The sequence below is a fragment of the Orcinus orca genome, chromosome 11, assembly GCF_937001465.1.
Source record: "Orcinus orca chromosome 11, mOrcOrc1.1, whole genome shotgun sequence".
Taxonomy (NCBI): domain Eukaryota; kingdom Metazoa; phylum Chordata; class Mammalia; order Artiodactyla; family Delphinidae; genus Orcinus; species Orcinus orca.
Genome location: NC_064569.1, coordinates 45429627 through 45449043, shown reverse-complemented (window position 1 = coordinate 45449043; position 19417 = coordinate 45429627). Strand labels below are relative to the sequence as shown.

Here is a 19417-nt window from a genome sequence, read left to right as displayed (position 1 = left end):
ACTGCATTTGTCCCTAAAAGACCCAACTGTTTCACTCTGCATTATGACACACAGGTCCTTTGAAACCTGCCCTTTCCAGTTACATTTCTAATAATGCAGTGATTGAGAGCAGGCTTTGAAGATAAATTGTCTCAGTTCAAAATCTGGGACTTTGGTGCCTCAGGGTTCCTTATCTTACAAAATGAGCATAACAGTAATACCTATTGTTTTGAGGATTAAACAGAAATAATAGATGTAGAATGCTACATATTCTATATACATACATACATAACACAAATATTAGCCATTATTTCCTCCTGGCTGTCATTGTCTCCTGCCTCCAACTTGAAAACCTAGAACTTGCTGATTCTTGAAGGAAAGGAGAAGTTCTTACCTCTATGACCTTTCTGGAATCTTCGTTCTTGCCTTTCTGATGAACTCCTACTTATATTCTTCAAGGTTAACTGAAATTTCACCTTTAGCTTCTCTGTAGCCTACTCAATCTCTCTTACATCTAGGAACTAATTGCTCCTTCTTGTGTTTCCATAGCACATTGAACACCTCTCTATTATAGCACTTACATTATACTGTAATTTTTTTGTTTCCTACTGCAGTTCCTGTCACATAGTAAATATATAATGCTTAAATAGTTAATACAATGTATTAATACATTGTATTAATATTTAATACAATGCTTCTTTGAGGGAGTTGGTCAAGAAACGATGCAAATACATGTAATTAGTAGTTAGATTGATTCTGCCTAGAAAGGTCAGTGTGGGGAGGTTGCAAATTTTTCTTTTTTTTTTTTAACATCTTTATTGGAGTATAATTGCTTTACAATGGTGTGTGAGTTTCTGCTTTGTAACAAAGTGAATCAGCTATACATATACATATATCCCCATATCTCCTCCCTCTTGTGACTCCCTCCCACCCTCCCTATCCCACCCCTCTAGGTGGTCACAAAGCACAGAGGTGATCTCCTTGTGCTATGCTGCTGCTTCCCACTAGCTATCTATTTTACATTTGTTAGTGTGTATATGTCCTTGCCACTCTCTCACTTCGTCAGGGAGGTTGCAAATTTAAGATAACTTTTTAAAAAAGAACTGTAGGTTAGAGGGTGGTGGCGGGAAGAAGTGATTTTAAATAGGATGTACTTAAACCTACTTTATTTAGAGTTAAATTTTTACATCTGGAAAAAATGGACATATACCTACCACATGATCTTTATCCATTTATACCACAAATATTTACTGCATATATGTATGCTGTTTCGGGAGCAGGAGTCACTGTCCTAAGTGAAAGGCTACTTTGAAAGTGCTCTGTAAACTTAAATTACAGTTATTAGTATTATGTTTAAATCAAGGGTGAATCTGACAGGCTTGATGGGCTTCAGGTGACCTGAGGGTCGCAGCGGATCTGTATTGGCGGCTGAAGACCCAGGTAACGCGGGGGCGACAGAGAAAGCGCGCGTGTTGGACAGGACAGCCTGTGCGTGCGGGCTGGGGAAGTGCGTGAGTAGGCAAGGGGCGTCTGCAGGCGTGGAGACAGGCACAGGAAGCAGGGACGCTCCGGGCGCAAGACGCGGTGACGATTACGCCGGACGTGGTGACGTAGCGCGCAGGCCGCAGCGGGGGGCGGACTCTGGGCCTTTCTTCCCCTCCTGATTTTCCCCCTCCCCCCTTTTCTCCCTTTCCGGGTTTGGTTCCCCCCTTTTCTCCCCCTCTCCCCCCTCCTTCCCAAGCCCCTTTCCCCTCCCCCGCCCCAGTCCCCCCTACTCCCCCGCCCTGGGCCCCGGGGAAACCCCGGCCGAGAAGAGTCCGCCCCCAGAAGCGCGCCGCCGCCGGCCGTCGGGGCCGAGCCGCAGCCGAGCGGCCGTGAGCCCGGGCGGCGGGCGGAAACGCGGGCGCCCTCCCGGCTACGGCCCGCGTGAGGTGAGGCCACCTCCCGGCCAAGGGGGCGGGCAGCGCGGGCGGCCTGTGGGGAGGGGGCGTGGCGGCCGGGCGGGCGGAGGCCCCCGGTCTGGGTCCCCGCGCTGGCACTTCACGGACCCGCGGGCTGTGGGTCAGGGCCCGAGCTTCCCGTGAAGGACGGCCCCGAGGCCAGAGACGCCCCAAGTGTGTTCGGGGAGCTCAGGCGAGAAGCGAGGGGCGCGGGGCGGAGGGTGTGGGGCTGGCGCCACCTGTGGCCTGTGCGGTGGGACCTAAAAACTGTTGCGCCCTTGTGGTGCTCGGGGGTGACTAGCTCCATGTGTTTCTTGGGTCTCCGTTTTCCTTTGAGCCTTGGAAAAATGGGAGGGAAAGGTGTTGGAGTGTTTCAGATTATGCTGGTGTCCGAGTTCATTACAGGGACAGAGATTTGAGTTGGAACGTACAGGGAGATGGTTCTGGAGCTTAAAAGTTGGGCCTACGCTAAGCTCGTAACTAACTCTTGAGGTTAGTTACTCTGAAAACTCTTCTCGATTTCGGTTACCTGTGGAACCCAAAATTTCAACGTTTGTGACCATTAACCTAGTAAGTCTTCAGACTATTTATTCACTCAAAGTGAATTGTTCTTGGATAATGATGAGAAATGATCGAATAACAGTTCCAGAGGTTCATTAAATCAAAGAGAGGTGTGGGAAAATTTAAATTCAGCTCTCAGTTGGATGAATGTCCTTTTATATATATTTTTTCAAATAGACTTAACCAAAATTGAGAAGCCTGAGCCCTGTGTTGGTAGGCAGCATGGAGACGGGAGGAGGGAGGTGACAGGTTCCACTTCAGGAATGTCACACATTCCTTGCCTTTTTATTGTATTTTTGGATAGTCAAATTGGCACTTGGATCAGTTGTTTGTGGCTCCTCTTTCTTCCTAATGCTTTTTTTTTCACCTCTCTTTTTATTTCTCCTATTTTTCCCCCCTTTTTGGAGTCTGGGACATCAAAACTAAAACGGCTTAAATAGTGGTGGAAAGTGGTAGTAGTTAGTCCATTCAGTTCACTTTTAGTTGTATTTTTCCTCCCTGTTGCAGTTCTCCACAAAGTTGAGAGAACAGAGAATCTTTATTGAAGGTCTGATAACTGTCAGCGAAAATTGTATTTCAGAGTTTAAGTTCCAGTTTCGCGTCCACTCTAGGATCTACACTGTAGATCTTCAATTTAAAACAAAAATTTTAAAACTTGCACATATAAGAATCGGGTGCCTGATATTTTTTAATTGAAAGAAGTCTGAAGAGGAGTTGGTTACCTTCCTCTATCAGAATAAAAATCAGAGACTTTACAGTCGTCTTTAAAGTCCAAAATATGTAGCAACCTCCCCCCCACCACCACCACGCTGCAAACATGTTCACTGGTCTCCTCTCTGTCCCTTGAGTACATCAGGTACACTTCTGCCTCAGCAGCTGGCACTTGGATCTTCATGGATCACCTTTTCCGTGTAAAGCTGCATAGCCTTCTACCCTCACCTTCAGGGCTTTACTCAAATGTCACTCTAACAGTGACATTTCCTGGGCTATCTAAATTCCAAAGCCATTCCTCCACATATACTTACATAAATTCCTATCCCATTTTGCTGTATTTTCCTCCTTACCCCTTATCAACCTATAACATACTGTACATATTTAGTCTCCCGCATTAGAGTGTAAGTTTCATGAGGTTTAGATGGTCTTGTTTTGTTAGTTGCTGTATCCTCAGCCCTTAGTATAGCCCTTGATATGCGGTAGGTGCTCAACAAATTTATTGATTGAATAGGTAAAGAAGAGGTTTTTTTTTTAAAGATTTATTTATTTTATTTTTATTTTTGTCTGTGTCGAGTCCTAGTTGCGGCACGGGGTGGGGAATCTTAGTTGAGGTATGCGGGCTCTTGGTTGTGGTGTGTGGGCTTCTCTCTAGTTGTGGCGTGCGGGCTCCAGGGTGCGTGGGCTCTGTAGTTGTGGCGCACAGCTTCCAGAGCGCGTGGGCTCTAGTTGAGGTGTGCGAACTTGGTAGCTGTGGCACACAGGGTTAGTTGCCCCGTGGCATGTGAGATCTTAGTTCCCTGACCAGGGATACAAACCCGTGTCCCCTGTGTTGTAAGGCAGATTCTTTACCACTGAACCACCAGGGAAGTCCCCAAGAAGAGGAGTTTGTTTCTTGAATTCTCTCATTGCCATAAATGAGAGACATGTATTTCCACTAGGATTTTGTAAGGCACTTACTGGAAGAACTTGAGATTTTTTTTTTGTCAGTTCTTGCCACATTTCTGTTTTGACAGAAGTCTTGTGCTTTCAGGTCATTGAGTGAAAGCACTTTGAAGGCAGAGAGGATGGAGTGTGGTGTTGGTGGTCTCTGCGGAAGATTATCTCAGATTTCATGTGGCTAGAATTTTTACTGTTGCAGGCTCTTGCCTTGAGGTTTGTTCACATCCCTGATGAGACAAACATCACCATCCTTATCTCTTTGGCCCCAGAGAACTGAGTAGGCTGGTTCCACTTTGAAGTTTTTAGTACCTTGAAGATGTTAATACTTATGGTCTGGGCTGTATGGGTTAGATTTTTTTCCCCCATTCATGTGGAGACAGTTGAGCTTGAAAACTTGTAAGAATAGCTTTCTTTAACAATGGTGGAATGTTCGGTTTGGGGGAACATCTTATCCTTTTTTCTACAAATCCATTTGTGGGGTCGTTTTTAGCAACTAAATTATATTAAGTCTGAGGGTAAAAGGAGCAGGCCCCCTGAGTTGTGTGGTTTATCCCTCATTTATTTTTTCCTTTCTCATTTCTTGATTGGTATATTTGTTACCTTCATTGATCTTCTGGCTAGAGTGGCCTGGATGAGATTTCTCTTTGGGGCAGTCCCGGCAACTGTTCCAGCTTAGGAAGGCAAAGCGGGCGAGGTAGTGCTTTTAACACTTTGTAGGAATGCTGGTTGCAAAGCTAGGTTTTTGTTTAAACTTTTGCCAGGACATTGAAAGCTTCCAGGCCCATGAGAGAATGGTTTGAGTGGGAAGTGGGAGTGGGAGAATTGGGGAACTTGTATCTATTGGACTGGATCTGATTCTGTTATTATTATTGTAAAAAGGTATATTCTCGTTTTGTGAATAATTTCTGACATAATTTTGGCACATTAATAAGGCTTCTACCTCATTTCTCTTGTCTCTTTTAAAATCCTTTCACGAAGTTTCTAGGAAGTCTTTCTCAGGACCCAGAGACATTCAAACATCTCTATGCCATTTTCTCACCTCTTAGAGATAAATACTGTACTGAGTACTGACAATGTTTCAGTACAGGTAATGGTTTCTGAATGATGCATTGCTTATTCCTCTCTTCATGAACTCAAGGAAAGCTTTCAGGAAAAAGCAGATTTTGAGGAAGGGATAAAAAGTGTTGCATTTTTGTTACATGGTCCCAGGAAGTACAGAGGAGAGAATTTTGTGAAATTGTGTGTGTAGTTGTCTGTGTGTGTGTGTGTTTTGTTTTGTTTTGTTTTGTTTCCCTATGCCTACTTGTAAGATGGGATAAAGGACTCTGAGTGTCCCTCTGTGGAATGTGCTGCCAACTTACAAGTAGGAAAAATAAGTGGACTCATGGCTTGAATATGTGTGCATGAATACAGTTGGTGGGTCTAATTTTAGAGATATTCTTCATACACAGTGGCTTTAGTATTTTCCTCCAGCTGTATCCTTTTCACTGTCTGTAGAAAATATGCCACTTAATTGTCTTTTAGTGGTTACCTTTCGTTCTTACCATGATTGTCACTTTAGCAGTGTAGCACTTGTTCCATCTCTCCAATAAAGTTACTCTGTCCATTCCTTCTTAAGTTTGAGTTTATTTCTGAAAACAGATATAGATAGGAAAGATTTCTTAACCTTGATCTGTTTTAACTCCTCTTTGAGTTCCCTTAGATTTCCTTAGTGTGTATCTATTTTCTCTAACACTTAAAAAAAATTGGTGTTGAAAGCCCTAATTACAATAATCTGCAGTGGTTTCATCATTTTTACTTAGGCGGTATGAAAGGAAAGATTCTGGGATGTTTCCTAAATCCAGGTGTTCTTTTTGCTTTTCTTCTTCTTTTTTTTTTTTTTTTTCTTTTTGTGGTATGCGGGCCTCTCTCTGTTGTGGCCTCTCCCGTTGCGGAGCACAGGCTCCGGACGCGCAGGCTCAGCGGCCATGGCTCACGGGCCCAGCCGCTCTGCGGCATGTGGGATCTTCCCGGACCGGGGCACAAACTCCGTGTCCCCTGCATCGGCAGGCGGACTCTCAACCACTGCGCCACCAGGGAAGCCCCTTTTTTTTTTTTAATATTTATTTATTTGGCTGCACTGGGTCTCAGTTGCGGCATGTGGGAACTTTGTTGCGGCATGCGGGATCCCTTAGTTGTGGGATGTGGGCTCTTAGTTGCGGCATGTGGACTCTTAATTGTGGCATGCATGTGGGAGCTAGTTCCCTGACTAGGGATACAACCCAGCCCCCTTGCATTGGGGGCCTGGAGTCTTAACCACTGGACCACCAGGGAAGTCCACTCGTTTTGCTTTTCTGCAAGATCTCTTATGAGTTGTTCAGTCCAGTTGTTTGAACCTATACTGGGAAAGCTGTTTTATAGTTTTGACAGTAAGTTTCCCAGAGTACTTAACTGTGCTTTTAAAAAAAAAACTGATCAAATTGGGAACCCCAGCCTCGAGATGAGAGAGAATAAGGAGAAAAGGTAAAAAAGCCTCAGGCAGTCATGTCTCCCAATAGTCAAAACACTTTTGGTATTTTTAAGGGACTCATTTTATTCTATTCCTCCTTAGTTTGTATACCACAAGAAAATAAAAAATCTTTTCAGTTCCTTTAACTGCTTGCTTGCTTTTCTAAATCGTCAAAGATTTTGATTTTTCCTGGGAGGTACTTTTCAGGCCTTTCCCGGTATTTTCTTGGGGGAAAAAATGAAACTAGTGGTTAAATGCTCTTGTAAGGTCTCTTCCCTGACTTAGCCCAATGCTCTAAAGGCGTTAATAGATTGTTTTGCAGCTTGTTTTTGTTTTTCATTGAAGACCTCAAAATCTTTTGCAGGCAAATAAAAACTATAGGTTTGCACCCACACAATTACTCAGGTCCCAAAAGATCTCAGCTTAAGTCCTTATCCTGTAGAGCTAGAAGTGTAAAGATAAGTGAGGTAATCAGCAGGGTTTAAAATAACTCAGTTTCTTTCTCTTTTTAAAAAAATTAATTTTTATTGAAGTATAGTTGATTTACAGTGTTGTGTTAGTTTCTGCTGTACAGCAGAGTGAATTAGTTATACATATACATACATCCACTCTTGTTTAGATTCTTTTCCCATATAGGTCATTACAGAGTATTAGGTAGAGTTCCCTGTGCTATATAGTAGGTTCTTATGAGTTATCTATTTTATGTAAGTGTGTGTTTGTCAATCCCAGCCTCCCAATTTATCCCTACCCCCTCTTTCCCACTTGGTAACCATAAGTTTGTTTTCTACATCTGTGACTCTATTTCTGTTTTGTAAATAAGTTCATTGGACCCTTTTTTTAGATTCCACATATAAACATATGATATTTGTCTTTCTGTGTCTGACTTACTTCACTCAATATGACAATCTCTGGGTCCATCCATGTTGCTGCAAATGGCATTATTTTGTTCTTTTTTATGGCTGAGTAATATTCCATTGTATATGTGTACCACATCTTCTTTATCCATTCCTCTGATGATGGACATTTAGATTGCTTCCATGTCTTGGCTATTGTTAATAGTGCTGCAGTGAACATTGGGGTGCATGTATCTTTTTGACTTATGGTTTTCTCCAGGTATATGCCCAGGAGTGGGATTGCTGGGTTTATTTTAGTTTTTTAAGGAACCTCCATACTGTTTTCCGTAGTGGCTGTACCAATTTACATTCCCACCAACAGTGTAGGAGGGTTCCCTTTTTTCCGCACCCTCTCCAGCATTTATTGTTTGTAGATTTTTTCATGATGGCCATTCTGACCGGTATGAGGTGATACTTCATTGTAGTTTTGATTTGCATTTCTCTAATAATTAGATGACGTTGAGCATCTTTTCATGTGCTTTTTAGCCATCTGTATGTCTTCTTTGGAGAAATGTGTTTAGATCTTCTGCCCATTTTTTACAAATTAATTATTTATTTATTTTTGGCTGTTTTGGGTCTTTGTTGCTGTGTGTGGGCTTTCTTTAGTTGCGGTGGGCAGAGGCTACTCTTCGTTGTGGTGTGCGGGCTTCTCATTGCAGTGCCTTCTCTTGTTGCGGAGCACGGGCTCTAGGCGAGTGCGCTCAGTAGTTGTGGCTCGCGGGCTCTAGAGCACAGGCTCAGTAGTTGTGGCTCAAGGGCTTAGTTGCTCTGTGGCATGTGGGAATCTTCCCAGACCAGGGCTCGAACCCGTGTCCCCCGCATTGGCAGGTGGATTCTTAACCTCTGCGCCACCAGGGAAGTCCCTCTTCTGCCTATTTTTTGATTGGGTTGTTTGTTTTTTTGATATTGAGCTGCATGGGCTGTTTACATATTTTGGAGATTAATCCCTTGTTGGTTGCCTCATTTGCAAATATTTTCTCCCATTCTGAGGGTTGTCTGTTTTGTTTATGGTTTCCTTTTCTGTGCAAAACCTTCTAAGTTTAATAAAATAACTTAGCTTATTTCTAATTGATATTTATTGGTTGTGAGTCTGTAGTGGGAAAAGAAAGAGAAAAAGCTGGTTTGCAGACTAGTCAAGTGCTGTCTTGATCTTTTGGAGGTAATTTTGCTCCCACTGTTAGTCTTCCATACAATTCTTGTCTAGTGTACAGAATAGAGATAGACTTTTAACATTATTAGCTAGTTTCCTTTGCCACTTGATTCATTATCTTCCTTGTATGGATGTTTTTGGTATATTCCATGTTGATAACAACATTTGTGCTTCAGTGTTTATTATTAATAATGATCAAAACCGTATTTCATATCTGTAAAGCACTTTTCTCTTTCCTAAAAGCTGATCGGACCTTAAAGTGGTCAACATTCATATTAAAAGACTAGATTTTCCAGGTATGCAGTTCATATTTTTGTGGGGGCTGTGTTTTTGTTGGATGTGCCGGTTGTAAGAATTTGTGCGTGGTTTTGGCACGTGAGCAGCATTATGGGGAATGCTTCCTTGGAGAAGGGTGGTTCAAACTTGTGTAAGCTTTATAACAGAACTAGGAGGAAAGTGATCAAGGCATTGACAATCCAAACTTAATAAGGGATACATTTGAAATACATTTTTCCTCCCTGTACTCACAAATTATATATATATATATATATATATATATATATATATATATATATATATTTGTGTGTGTGTGTGTGTGGTACGCGGGCCTCTCACTGTTGTGGCCTCTCCCGTTGCGGAGCACAGGCTCCGGACGCACAGGCTCAGCGGCTATGGCTCATGGGCCTAGCCGCTCCGCGGCACGTGAGATCTTCCCGGACCGGGGCACGAACCCGTGTCCCCTGCATCGGCAGGCGGACTCTCAACTACTGTGCCACCAGGGAAGCCCTCTTTTTTTTTTTTTAATTTATTTAATTAATTTATTTATTTATTTTTGGCTGCGTTGGGTCTTCATTGCTGTGCGTGGGCTTTCTGTGGTTGTGGCGAGCGGGGCCTACTCTTCGTTGTGGTGCGTGGGCTTCTCACTGTGGTGTCTTCTCTTGTGGAGCACGGGTTCTAGGTACACGGGCTTCAGTTGTGGCACGTGAACTCAGTAGTTGTGGCTCGCGGGCTCTAGAGCGCAGGCTCAGTAGTTGTGGCACACAGGCTTTGTTGCTCTATGGCATGTGGGATCTTCCCAGACCAGGGCTCGAACCTGTGTCCCCTGCATTGGCAGGCAGATTCTTAACCACTGTGCCACCAGGGAAGCCCATATATATTTTTAAAATCTGGCTGCTTTATCTCACCTGCCTTACATTTTGCTGTTTTCCCTTTGCTTTCAGGGTTAGACTTTAGCTACAGATAAATTACTTGTTCTTTCACCTTCCCTGTTGTCACACCTTGCTGCCCTGGGGTATACCATTGTTTCAACTGGACGCCTCTCCTCTGGAAAACCACAGAAACCTTCCTTCGTTTAGGTGTAATGTTCTGGAACCCTTCAGAGCATCCCCCAAACTCTCATTTTGTCTGCCTCTTTTGGACCAGTTCCACAAAGCTGGGTTCCTCTTTGTCTTTACCATGTTTCCCTCTGTACATTCCATTCTAAGTTTTCTGCTCACACTGAAGTTAAATTTGCTAGGATCTTGATCTCTCCAGTGCCAAAAGAGCTCTAGAGCATGTAATTTTTGTCTTATTCCTCTACTAGCTGTAAGGAAAAGAGAAGGAAAGAAAAATAATTAGATAATTTGAGGCATATGTTCTAGAGGTCTGTGTCTAGATAGTGATTTTCTCAGTTTTTTTTTTTTTTTTTGGGTGCACCACGCGGGATCTTAGTTCCCCAACAAGGGATTGAACCCGTGCACCCTGCAGTGGAAGCACAGAGCCCTAACTATTGGACCACCAGGGAATTCCCTTTGCCAGTTGTTTTGCCCCTCCTAGCTAACACTGTACCCAAGAGAGATCATTGTTAGAGTCTTGATTTGGGGCAGAGCTATACTAAGGCCAACAACTGAAATCCTGAACTAAGTTGTGCCTGTACTACCAAAGTTTTACCTTTATCATGGTATCTTCAGCCTTAAATTAGTTATCCCCCTTTCCAGTTCTCCTTATTTTCCCTTCAGAGTTATTTGGTTTAAAATTTATTCTTTGTGTTTTACTCTCTATCCTAGCAGTATTTTTTTTTAATTAAAAAAAATTTTTTTAATTTATGGCTGCCTTGGGTCTTCCTTTCTGCACGTGGGCTTTCTCTAGTTGCGGCGAGCGGGGACTACTCTTTGTTGTGGTGCACTGGCTTCTCTTGTTGCAGAGCACGGGCTCTAGGCGCGTGGGCTTCAGTAGTTGTGGCACTCGGGCTCAGTAGTTGTAGCTCACAGCCTTTAGAGCACAGGCTCAGTAGTTGTGGTGCACGGGCTTAGTTGCCCTAGCAGTATTTTTGACAAAAAGAAGAGGAAGACGAAGAGGGTTTGCGCTTGGAGTATTTTCCCTATATGATAGTGCAGAAATAGTTTTTCTTTCTTTTTAACTGAATGAGTATGATGGCTGAAAAATGAAGTGTGATTGACTGGTAAGATAGGACTACTGAAAGGAATCAAACCTGTTTAGTTTCTGTGTAGGTTTTGTGAGGGAGTAAAATCAGAGCCAGTGCTTGAGACTTGAATTTTTAACCCTGTTTGAAGTTCTCTGAGGCTGTGCTGAGTTTACCCTCATGAACTCTGCTGAATCAGTGTCTTTATATGTAAAATAGAGTTGTTGGTCTGTTTCCTTTTAGGGTACAGGAAAATTGACTTTTGGAGGTATCTCAAGGTTAAATACAATAATACCTCCTGATACATTTACTCAGTTAAAATGTAAACACTTGAGATTGGAGCTGCACTTAATGAATTCTTAGGCGAGCTTCAATATTTTACTTCACCTATAGTTAGTAGATGATACAGAAGAGAGACAAAAAGGTATCTACAGATATTAATGAGCACACTTTCCATGTAGCTGGGATGTATTTACATCGATTTGGTGGCCACAGTCAGCAACATAGCCTACCTCACAGAAGGACAGTCTATATTAAACATGATCAAATTACTAGTCTCTAAATAATGTTCTCTAGTGCTGTTAGATAACAGAACAGCATTGAAGTTATATTGGCAGAGATAAAATGGTGCTTTATTTCTGTGTGCTTTATTTTTCTCTTTTTCTTCCTTTTTCTCTTTGGAATTAACATTGTTTTCATAACTGTTTTTCTGCCTATTAGTTTCTTATAGGTTGGGAAATAGCAATTGTCTTTTCAGTTTAGCAGTCTGACTGGATTCAGCTATAGGATCTGTTCAGATCCATAATGTGTTTTAGGCCATGAGTCTCTTCTGTTCTCGCTGTTCTGTCCTGTACTTTATTGTTGACTTGTGCTTTGCTCATTTCCCGCAGTAGGGGACACAAATTTAGCCATACGTACACACGCACACACGCAGTCTGCCACCTGAGGCCCTCTGAAAAGATTATAGATTTTCTATTAAGAATTATAGGCATTCACTTGCCACTGTTTCATCTTACCAACCCAGCTTTTGCTTTGGTGCACTATGAGCCTGTCATACAGTACTAGCTTAGAAATCAGAGAAACTCAGTTTATTATTAGTCTTTGTTAAAATAAACATCACCTATATGTTTTCTTTCCAGGACAGTTCTTTGTTAGAAGGTCTTCTCTTAGTTTCTGGTTCTTCTTTATTTTTACAATACAAAGTGATCTTCAAGGCAGGTAATACCTCAAGAAAATTTATGAAAAGAGCAACTTACTCATTTACTCAAACATTTAATAGGTGCCCGTTTCTTGGTTAGATATTGTGTTATATGCTAAAGATACCAAGGTAGATGCGACATTGTCCCTATTGTCAAGGAGCTCATGTTTTATTTTTATACATTACAAAAGAGTAAATAAATTACAAGGTCATGAGTGTTACAAGGTGGTAATAAAATGTAATATGAAAGCAGGAGGAAGAGTGCTTAATTCTAAATGACAGTTTCAACTTTTCAGAGAAGGTAAAGTTTGAATTGAGTCTCAGTGGATTCATTAATTCAACTAGCATATGAATAGTTACGAAGTATTAGGTGCTGGGGGTGTAAAAAAACAAGACATAGTCCTTACCTTCAAAGAACTTAGACCGAGAAGTCAGTCAGGATACTGCAGGCTGATGAACTCTGAGCTAGAGGAATGCACAAAGTGCTTTGGAAGTACAGTGGAGATCTGGAAAGACTTTCTGTCAGGGGATTATGAATCTTGAAGGGCCGACAGGAGTTAACCAGGTAGACAGGTATAAGGAAGAGAGCTCTAGGGGAGGAACTACCTACATAAACGGTGGAGGTGTAGAGCAGAGCAGCATGATGCCTTTGACAAACTTCAAGGACAGGATATGCCTACACATGGGATGTTTATGGGGATTATTTATAGAAAAGGCTAGAAAGGTAGGTAGGGGCTTGATTTTTTTTTTAATATATTGAATTTTAAAAAATTAATTAATTTATGGCTGTTTTGGGTCTTTGTTGCTGCGCACGGGCTTTCTCTAGTTGTGGCGAGCAGGGGCTACTCTTCGTTGCGGTGGCTTCTCGTTGTGGAACATGGGCTGTAGGCGCACGGGCTTTAGTAGTTGTGACGCGCAGGCTTGATAGTTGCGGTGCACAGACTCTAGGGCGCGCGGGCTTCAGTAGTTGTGGCGCGTGTGCTCAGTAGTTGTGGCTCGTGTGCTCTAGAGCTCAGGCTCAGTAGTTGGGGTGCACAGGCTTAGTTGCTCCACAGCATGTGGGATCTTCCTGGACCAGAGATCAAACCCATGTCCCCTGCATTGGAAGCGCAGAGTCTTAACCACTGGACCACCAGAGAAGTCCCAAGAAGTCCCAAGAGTTTTTGAAGATGAGAGACTTGAGCATATTTATATGTTTGGGGAATTAGCAAAAGACATTAGAGAGTGGTGATAATGGAGTGAAGTCCTTGAGCATGAAGAGAAGATGAAATCCAGAGCAGAGGTAGAATTATTATCTCCTTTATTAAGATAGAGGAAAAGGTCAAGAAAGGGGTGGGGACAAATGTTTGGTAACTGAACAAAGGAATTTGAGGGAGCTCCTACCTTAAAGCCCTGATATTCCTTGTGATCTAGGAGACTTATCCTTTTGGGTTAGGGGGCTAGTGTGTTCCAATAAAGAGCATTGGCAAAATAGGGTCATTGAGAAGAGACAGAAATTTGAATAGCTGTTGAGAAAATGGGAGGGACAGTTGCCAAATGGTTTGTTTGGCTAGGCAGGCAGAGGTAGGGTGGGGTGGTATAGGGTGGGAATGCATTTCAAGCAGATAGACTAGCCTGGGCAAAGACTCAGGAGTATTAAAAACTATGGTATGTATGGAGAGGTAGTATTATTTTGAATGCTGGAGACAATGTATATAGAGCCTAATTTTGCGGTAGGCTTTAAGAGGTATATTAAGGACTTTGGAATATTTCTGGAATATTTTGAGGCAAAAAGGAACCTCTGAAGATTTTCATCAGAGAAATGGAATGATTGTTTTATAAAGGTAACTCTGGTAGCACTTTGGAAAAATACAGGGGATTTAGAGTGGAGGGAGAGACACTTGTTAGGGGGCTGTTGTAGTAGTGCAGAAGATGCTGAAATCAGGATAGAGATGGGTAAGAAACAACCCCCTTAATATCTTGAAACAACGGTTTATTTCTCACTCACACTACGTGTTCATCAAGGATAGGTTAGAGATTTTATTTATTCAGGGATAAAGGCTGATAGGCCAACAGAGCAGTCATCATGGGAACATAGCCAGTTGCTCTGCTGGAGGCCTAAAAGAACTCTGGAGGTCTTGTTCCATTAACTAAATTCTCTGCCTATCAGTGATGGGAGTGGAGAAGAGAGGACAGGAGCTGAGAAGATCAAGTGGATCCAGGAGATGGTGCCAGAGTTTGGAAATTGGCTAAATATGAGAGGAGAGGGAAGTAATTGTGAATAGGTGATTCTCAGTTTCTGTTTTGGGTGACTGGGTGGTGTTGCTAACAGAGATAAGAAAGGGGGCAGGTTTTAGGAGCACTTAAAGTAAATATTAACTGACCTAAAGGGAGAAATAGACAGCAATACAATAATAGGGGACCTTAATTCCCCACTTTCATCAATGGATAAATCATGCAGACAGAAAATCAGTAAGGAAACATTGGCCTTAAATGACAAGTTAGACCAGATAGACTTAACAGACATGTATAGAACATTCCATCCAAAAGTAACAGAATACACATTCTTCTCAAGTGCACATGGAACATTCTCTAAGATAGAGTATATGTCAGGCACGAAACAAGTCTTAATAAATTTAAGGAGATTGAATCATATCAAGAATCTTTTCTGACCACAGTGGTATGAAACTAGAAATCAATGATAAGAGGAAAACTGGAAAATTCATAAACATGTAGAGCTTAAACATATGCTACTGAATAATCAACGAGTCAAAGAAGAAATAAAAAGAGAAAATAAAAAATACCCAGAGACGAATGAAAATGGAAATACAGTATACTAAATACAAAACCTATGGGATGCAGTGAAAGTACTTCTAAAAGGGAAGTTCATAGTGACAAATGCCTACATTAAGAAATGAGAAAGATTGCAAATAACCTAACTTTACACCTCCAGGAACTAGAAAAAGAAGAACAAGCTACACCTAATGTAAGTAGAAGGAAGGAAATAAATATCAGAGTAGAAATAAATGAAATAGAGAAACAATAGAAAAGAACAGTGAAACTAGGAGCTAGTTTTTATTTTTTAAAAAAAGATAAAATAGGGCTTCCCTGGTGGCTGAGAGTCCTGCCGATGCAGGGGACACGGGTTCGTGCCCCTGTCCGGGAAGATCCCACATGCTGTGGAGCGGCTGGGCCCGTGAGCCATGGCCGCTAGGCCTGTGCGTCCGGAGGCTGTGCTCCGCAACGGGAGAGGTCACATCAGTGAGAGGCCTGTGTACCGCAAAAAAAAAAAAAAATAATAAAAAATAAAATAAAAAAAAGATAAAATAGACAAACCTGTAGCTAGACTCACCAAGGAAAAAAGAGGACTCAAATAAAATCAGAAATGAAAGAGATGTTAACACCTGGTACCTCAAGAGACTACTGTGAACAATTATATGCCAACAAGTTGGACAACCTAGAAGAAATGGATAAATTCCTAGACATATACAACCTACCAGGACTAAGTCATGAGGAAATAGAAAATCTGAGGAATCCCATTAGAAGCATACCTCATTTTACTGAGCTTGGCTTTATTGCGCTTCACAGATGCTGTGATTTTTACAAATTGAAGGTTTGTGGCAACCCTGCATTGATCAAGTCTATCAGCCCTATTTTTCTAACAGCATTTGCTTACTTTGTGTCTCCATGTCATGTTTTGGTAATTCTTGTAATTTTTCAAATTTCTTCATTATTTGTTACAGTGATCTGTGATCAGTGATCTTTCATGTTACTATTATGTTGTTTTGGCATTTTTTAGCAATAAAATATTTTAAAATTAAGGTATGTACATTTTTTTTTAGACATAATGCTATTTTACACTTAATAGACTACAATATAGTCTAAACATAACTTTCATATGCACTGGGAAGCCAGAAAATTTGTGACTTGCTTTATTTCGATATTTGATTTATTACAGTGGTCTGGAACTGATCCTGCAATATCTCCAAGGTATGCCTGTACTAGTAAAGAGATTGAATCTGTAATCAAAAACCTTCCAACAGACAAAAGTCCAGGGCCAGGTGGCTTCACTGGTGAATTCTACCAAACATTTAAAGAAGAACTAATACCAATCCTTCTCAAACTCCAAATTCATTTTATGAGGCTAGCATAACCTTGATACAAAAACCAGACAAGGACACACTACAAGTAAAGAAAATTACAGGCCAGTGTCCCTGATGAATATACATGCAAAAATCCTCAACAAAATATTAGCAAACTGAATTCAACAATACATTAAACGGATCATACACCATAGTCAAATGGGATTTATTTCAGGGATGCAAGGGTGGTTAAACATCTGCAAGTCAATCAGTTGTGATACACCCCATTAACAAAATGAAGGATAAAAATCATACAGTCATCTCAATGGTGCAGAAAAAGGATTACAGACAAACTCTCAACAAAAGTGGGTATGGAAGGAATGTACCTCAACACCATAAAAGCCATATGTTACAAGCCCTCATCTAACATTAAACTCAACTGAAGCTGAAAGCTTTTCCTTGCCACTTTTATTCAACATAATATTGGTAGTCCTAGTCACTGCAGTTGGCAAAAAAAGAAATAAGGGGCATTCAGATCAGAAAGGAAGAAGATTTGCAGATGACATGACATGATATTATATATAGAAGATCCTAAACACTACACCAAAAATGGTTAGAACTAATGAATGAATTCAGTAAAGTTGCAGGATATAAAATCAATATACAGAAATGAGTTGTGTTTTTATACATTAATCACTATCAAAAAGAGAAATTTAAAAAATGATTCCAGGGCTTCCCTGGTGGCGCAGTGGCTGAGAGTCTGCCTGCCGATGCAGGGGATACGGGTTTGTGCCCCGGTCCGGGAAGATCCCACATGCCGCGGAGTGGCTGGGCCCGTGAGCCATTGGCCGCTGAGCCTGCGCGTCCGGAGCCTATTCTCCGACGGGAGAGGCCACAACAGTGAGAGGCCCGCGTACTGCAAAAAAAAAAAAAAAAAAAAGATTCCACTTTCGATTGTAGCATAAAGAATAAAATATCTAGGAATAAGTTTAACCAAGGAGGTGAAAGACACGTACACTGAAAACTATAAGACATCAGTGAAAGGAATTGAAGAAGACACAATAAGTAGAAAGATACTCTCCGCTCATGGATTGGAAGAATTAATATTGTTAAAATGTCCATACCACCCAAAGCAATCTACAGATTCATTGCAATCACTATCAAAATTCCAGTCGCATTTTTCACAGGGAACAAACAATCCTAAAATTTGTGTGGAACCACAAAAGACACCAAATAGCCAAAGAAATCTTGAGAAAGAAGAACAAAACTGAAGGTATGATACTTCCTGATTTCAAACTATATTACAAAGCCATAATAATCAGAACAGTATGGTATTGGCATAGAAACAGATACATAGATTAATGGAACAGAATAGAGAGCCCAGAAATAAACCCATGCACACATGGTCAATTAACTTATGACAGAGGAGCCAAGAATAAACAATAGGCAAAGGATAATCTCTTCAATGAACGGTGTTGGGAAAACTGGACTACTATATTACACCAAACACAAAAAAATGGCTCAAAATGGATTAAAGCCTTGAACATAAGACCTAAAACCATAAAACTTGTAGAAAGAAACATAGGGAGTAAGCTCCTTGACATCAGTCTTGGGGATTCTTTGGATTTGACACCAGAAGCAAAGACAGCGAAAGCACAAATGAATAAGTGGGACTATATCAAACTAAAAATCTCTGCACAGCAAGGGAAACCATCAACAAAATGAAAAAGCCTACTATATGGGAGAAAATATTTACTAATCATATATTTGAAAGAGGTGCAAACTATTATATATAAAAAAAGCTACAAGGATATATGCTACAACATGGCATATAGCCAATATTTTATAATAACTAAATGGAGTATAACCTTGAAAAATTATGAATCACTATATTGTACATCTATAACTTGCATAATATTGTACATAAAATATACTTCCACAATATCATATATTTGTAAAAGGGTTAATATCTGGAATGTATAAAGAGCTCATACACCTCAATAGGAAAAAAATCAATCTGATTAAAAAATGGATAGAGGAACTGAATAGACATTTTTCCAAAAAAGATAATGAGATGGCTAACAGGTACATGGAAATGTGCTCATCATCGCTAATCATCAGGAAAATGCAAATCAAAACCTCAATGAGATGTTAGCTTACACCTGTTAGAGTGGCTATTATCAAAAAGATAAGCAATAGTAAGTGTTGGTGACAATATGGAGAAAAGGGAACCCTAGTGCACTGTTGGTGAGAATGTAAATTGGGATAGCCACTATGGAAAGCAGTATGGAGGTTCCTCAAGACATTAAAAAATAGAACTACCATGTGACCCAGCAGTCCTACTTCTGGATATATATTTGAAGGAAATGAAGTCATTATCTTGAAGAGATACCTGCACCCTGATGTCATTGCAGCATTGTTCCCAGTAGCTAAGACATGGAAACAACCTAAGTGTGCAGCAACGAATTAATGGATAAAGAAAATGTGGCTGTATGCAGACACACACACACACACACACACACACACACACACACACACAGGAAAAAGAAGGAACTCCTGCTATTTGTGACAGTATAGATTAGATAGACGCACCTTGAGGGCATTATGCTAAGTGAAATAAGTCAGAGAAGGACAAGTACTGTATGAGCTCACTTATGTGGAATCTCACAGCTACAAGAGAACAGATTGGTGGTTGCCAAAGGCAGGGAGTGGGGGATGGCTGAAATGGGTGAAGGTAGACAAAAGGGTACAAATTTCCAGTTACATATGTATGTTTATATACACACACATATATATAAATAAGTCTTGGGGATGAAATGTACAGCATGGGGACTATAGTTAATACTGTATTGTATATTTGAAAGTTTCTAGCAGAGAAGATCTTAGACATTCTTATTACAAGGAAAAAATTGTGAATATGTCTGGTGATGGATGTTAATTAGACTTGTGATTATTTCACAGTATATACATGTATTGAATCATGTTGTATACCTGTAGCTAATATATGTCAATTATATCACTAAAAAAGGGGGGGGCAGGTTTTGGCTTAGAGGAGTGTTGGTAAAGTTCACTTTTGGAAATGTATAGCAGCTA

General features: G+C 41.0%; 1 pseudogene; it reads left to right on the top strand.

Moving 5' to 3' along the window:
- The first annotated feature begins 1649 nt into the window (after window positions 1-1649).
- LOC105748338 (BOLA class I histocompatibility antigen, alpha chain BL3-7-like) overlaps window positions 1650-19417 on the top strand; it is a 44533-nt pseudogene continuing 26765 nt past the window's right edge.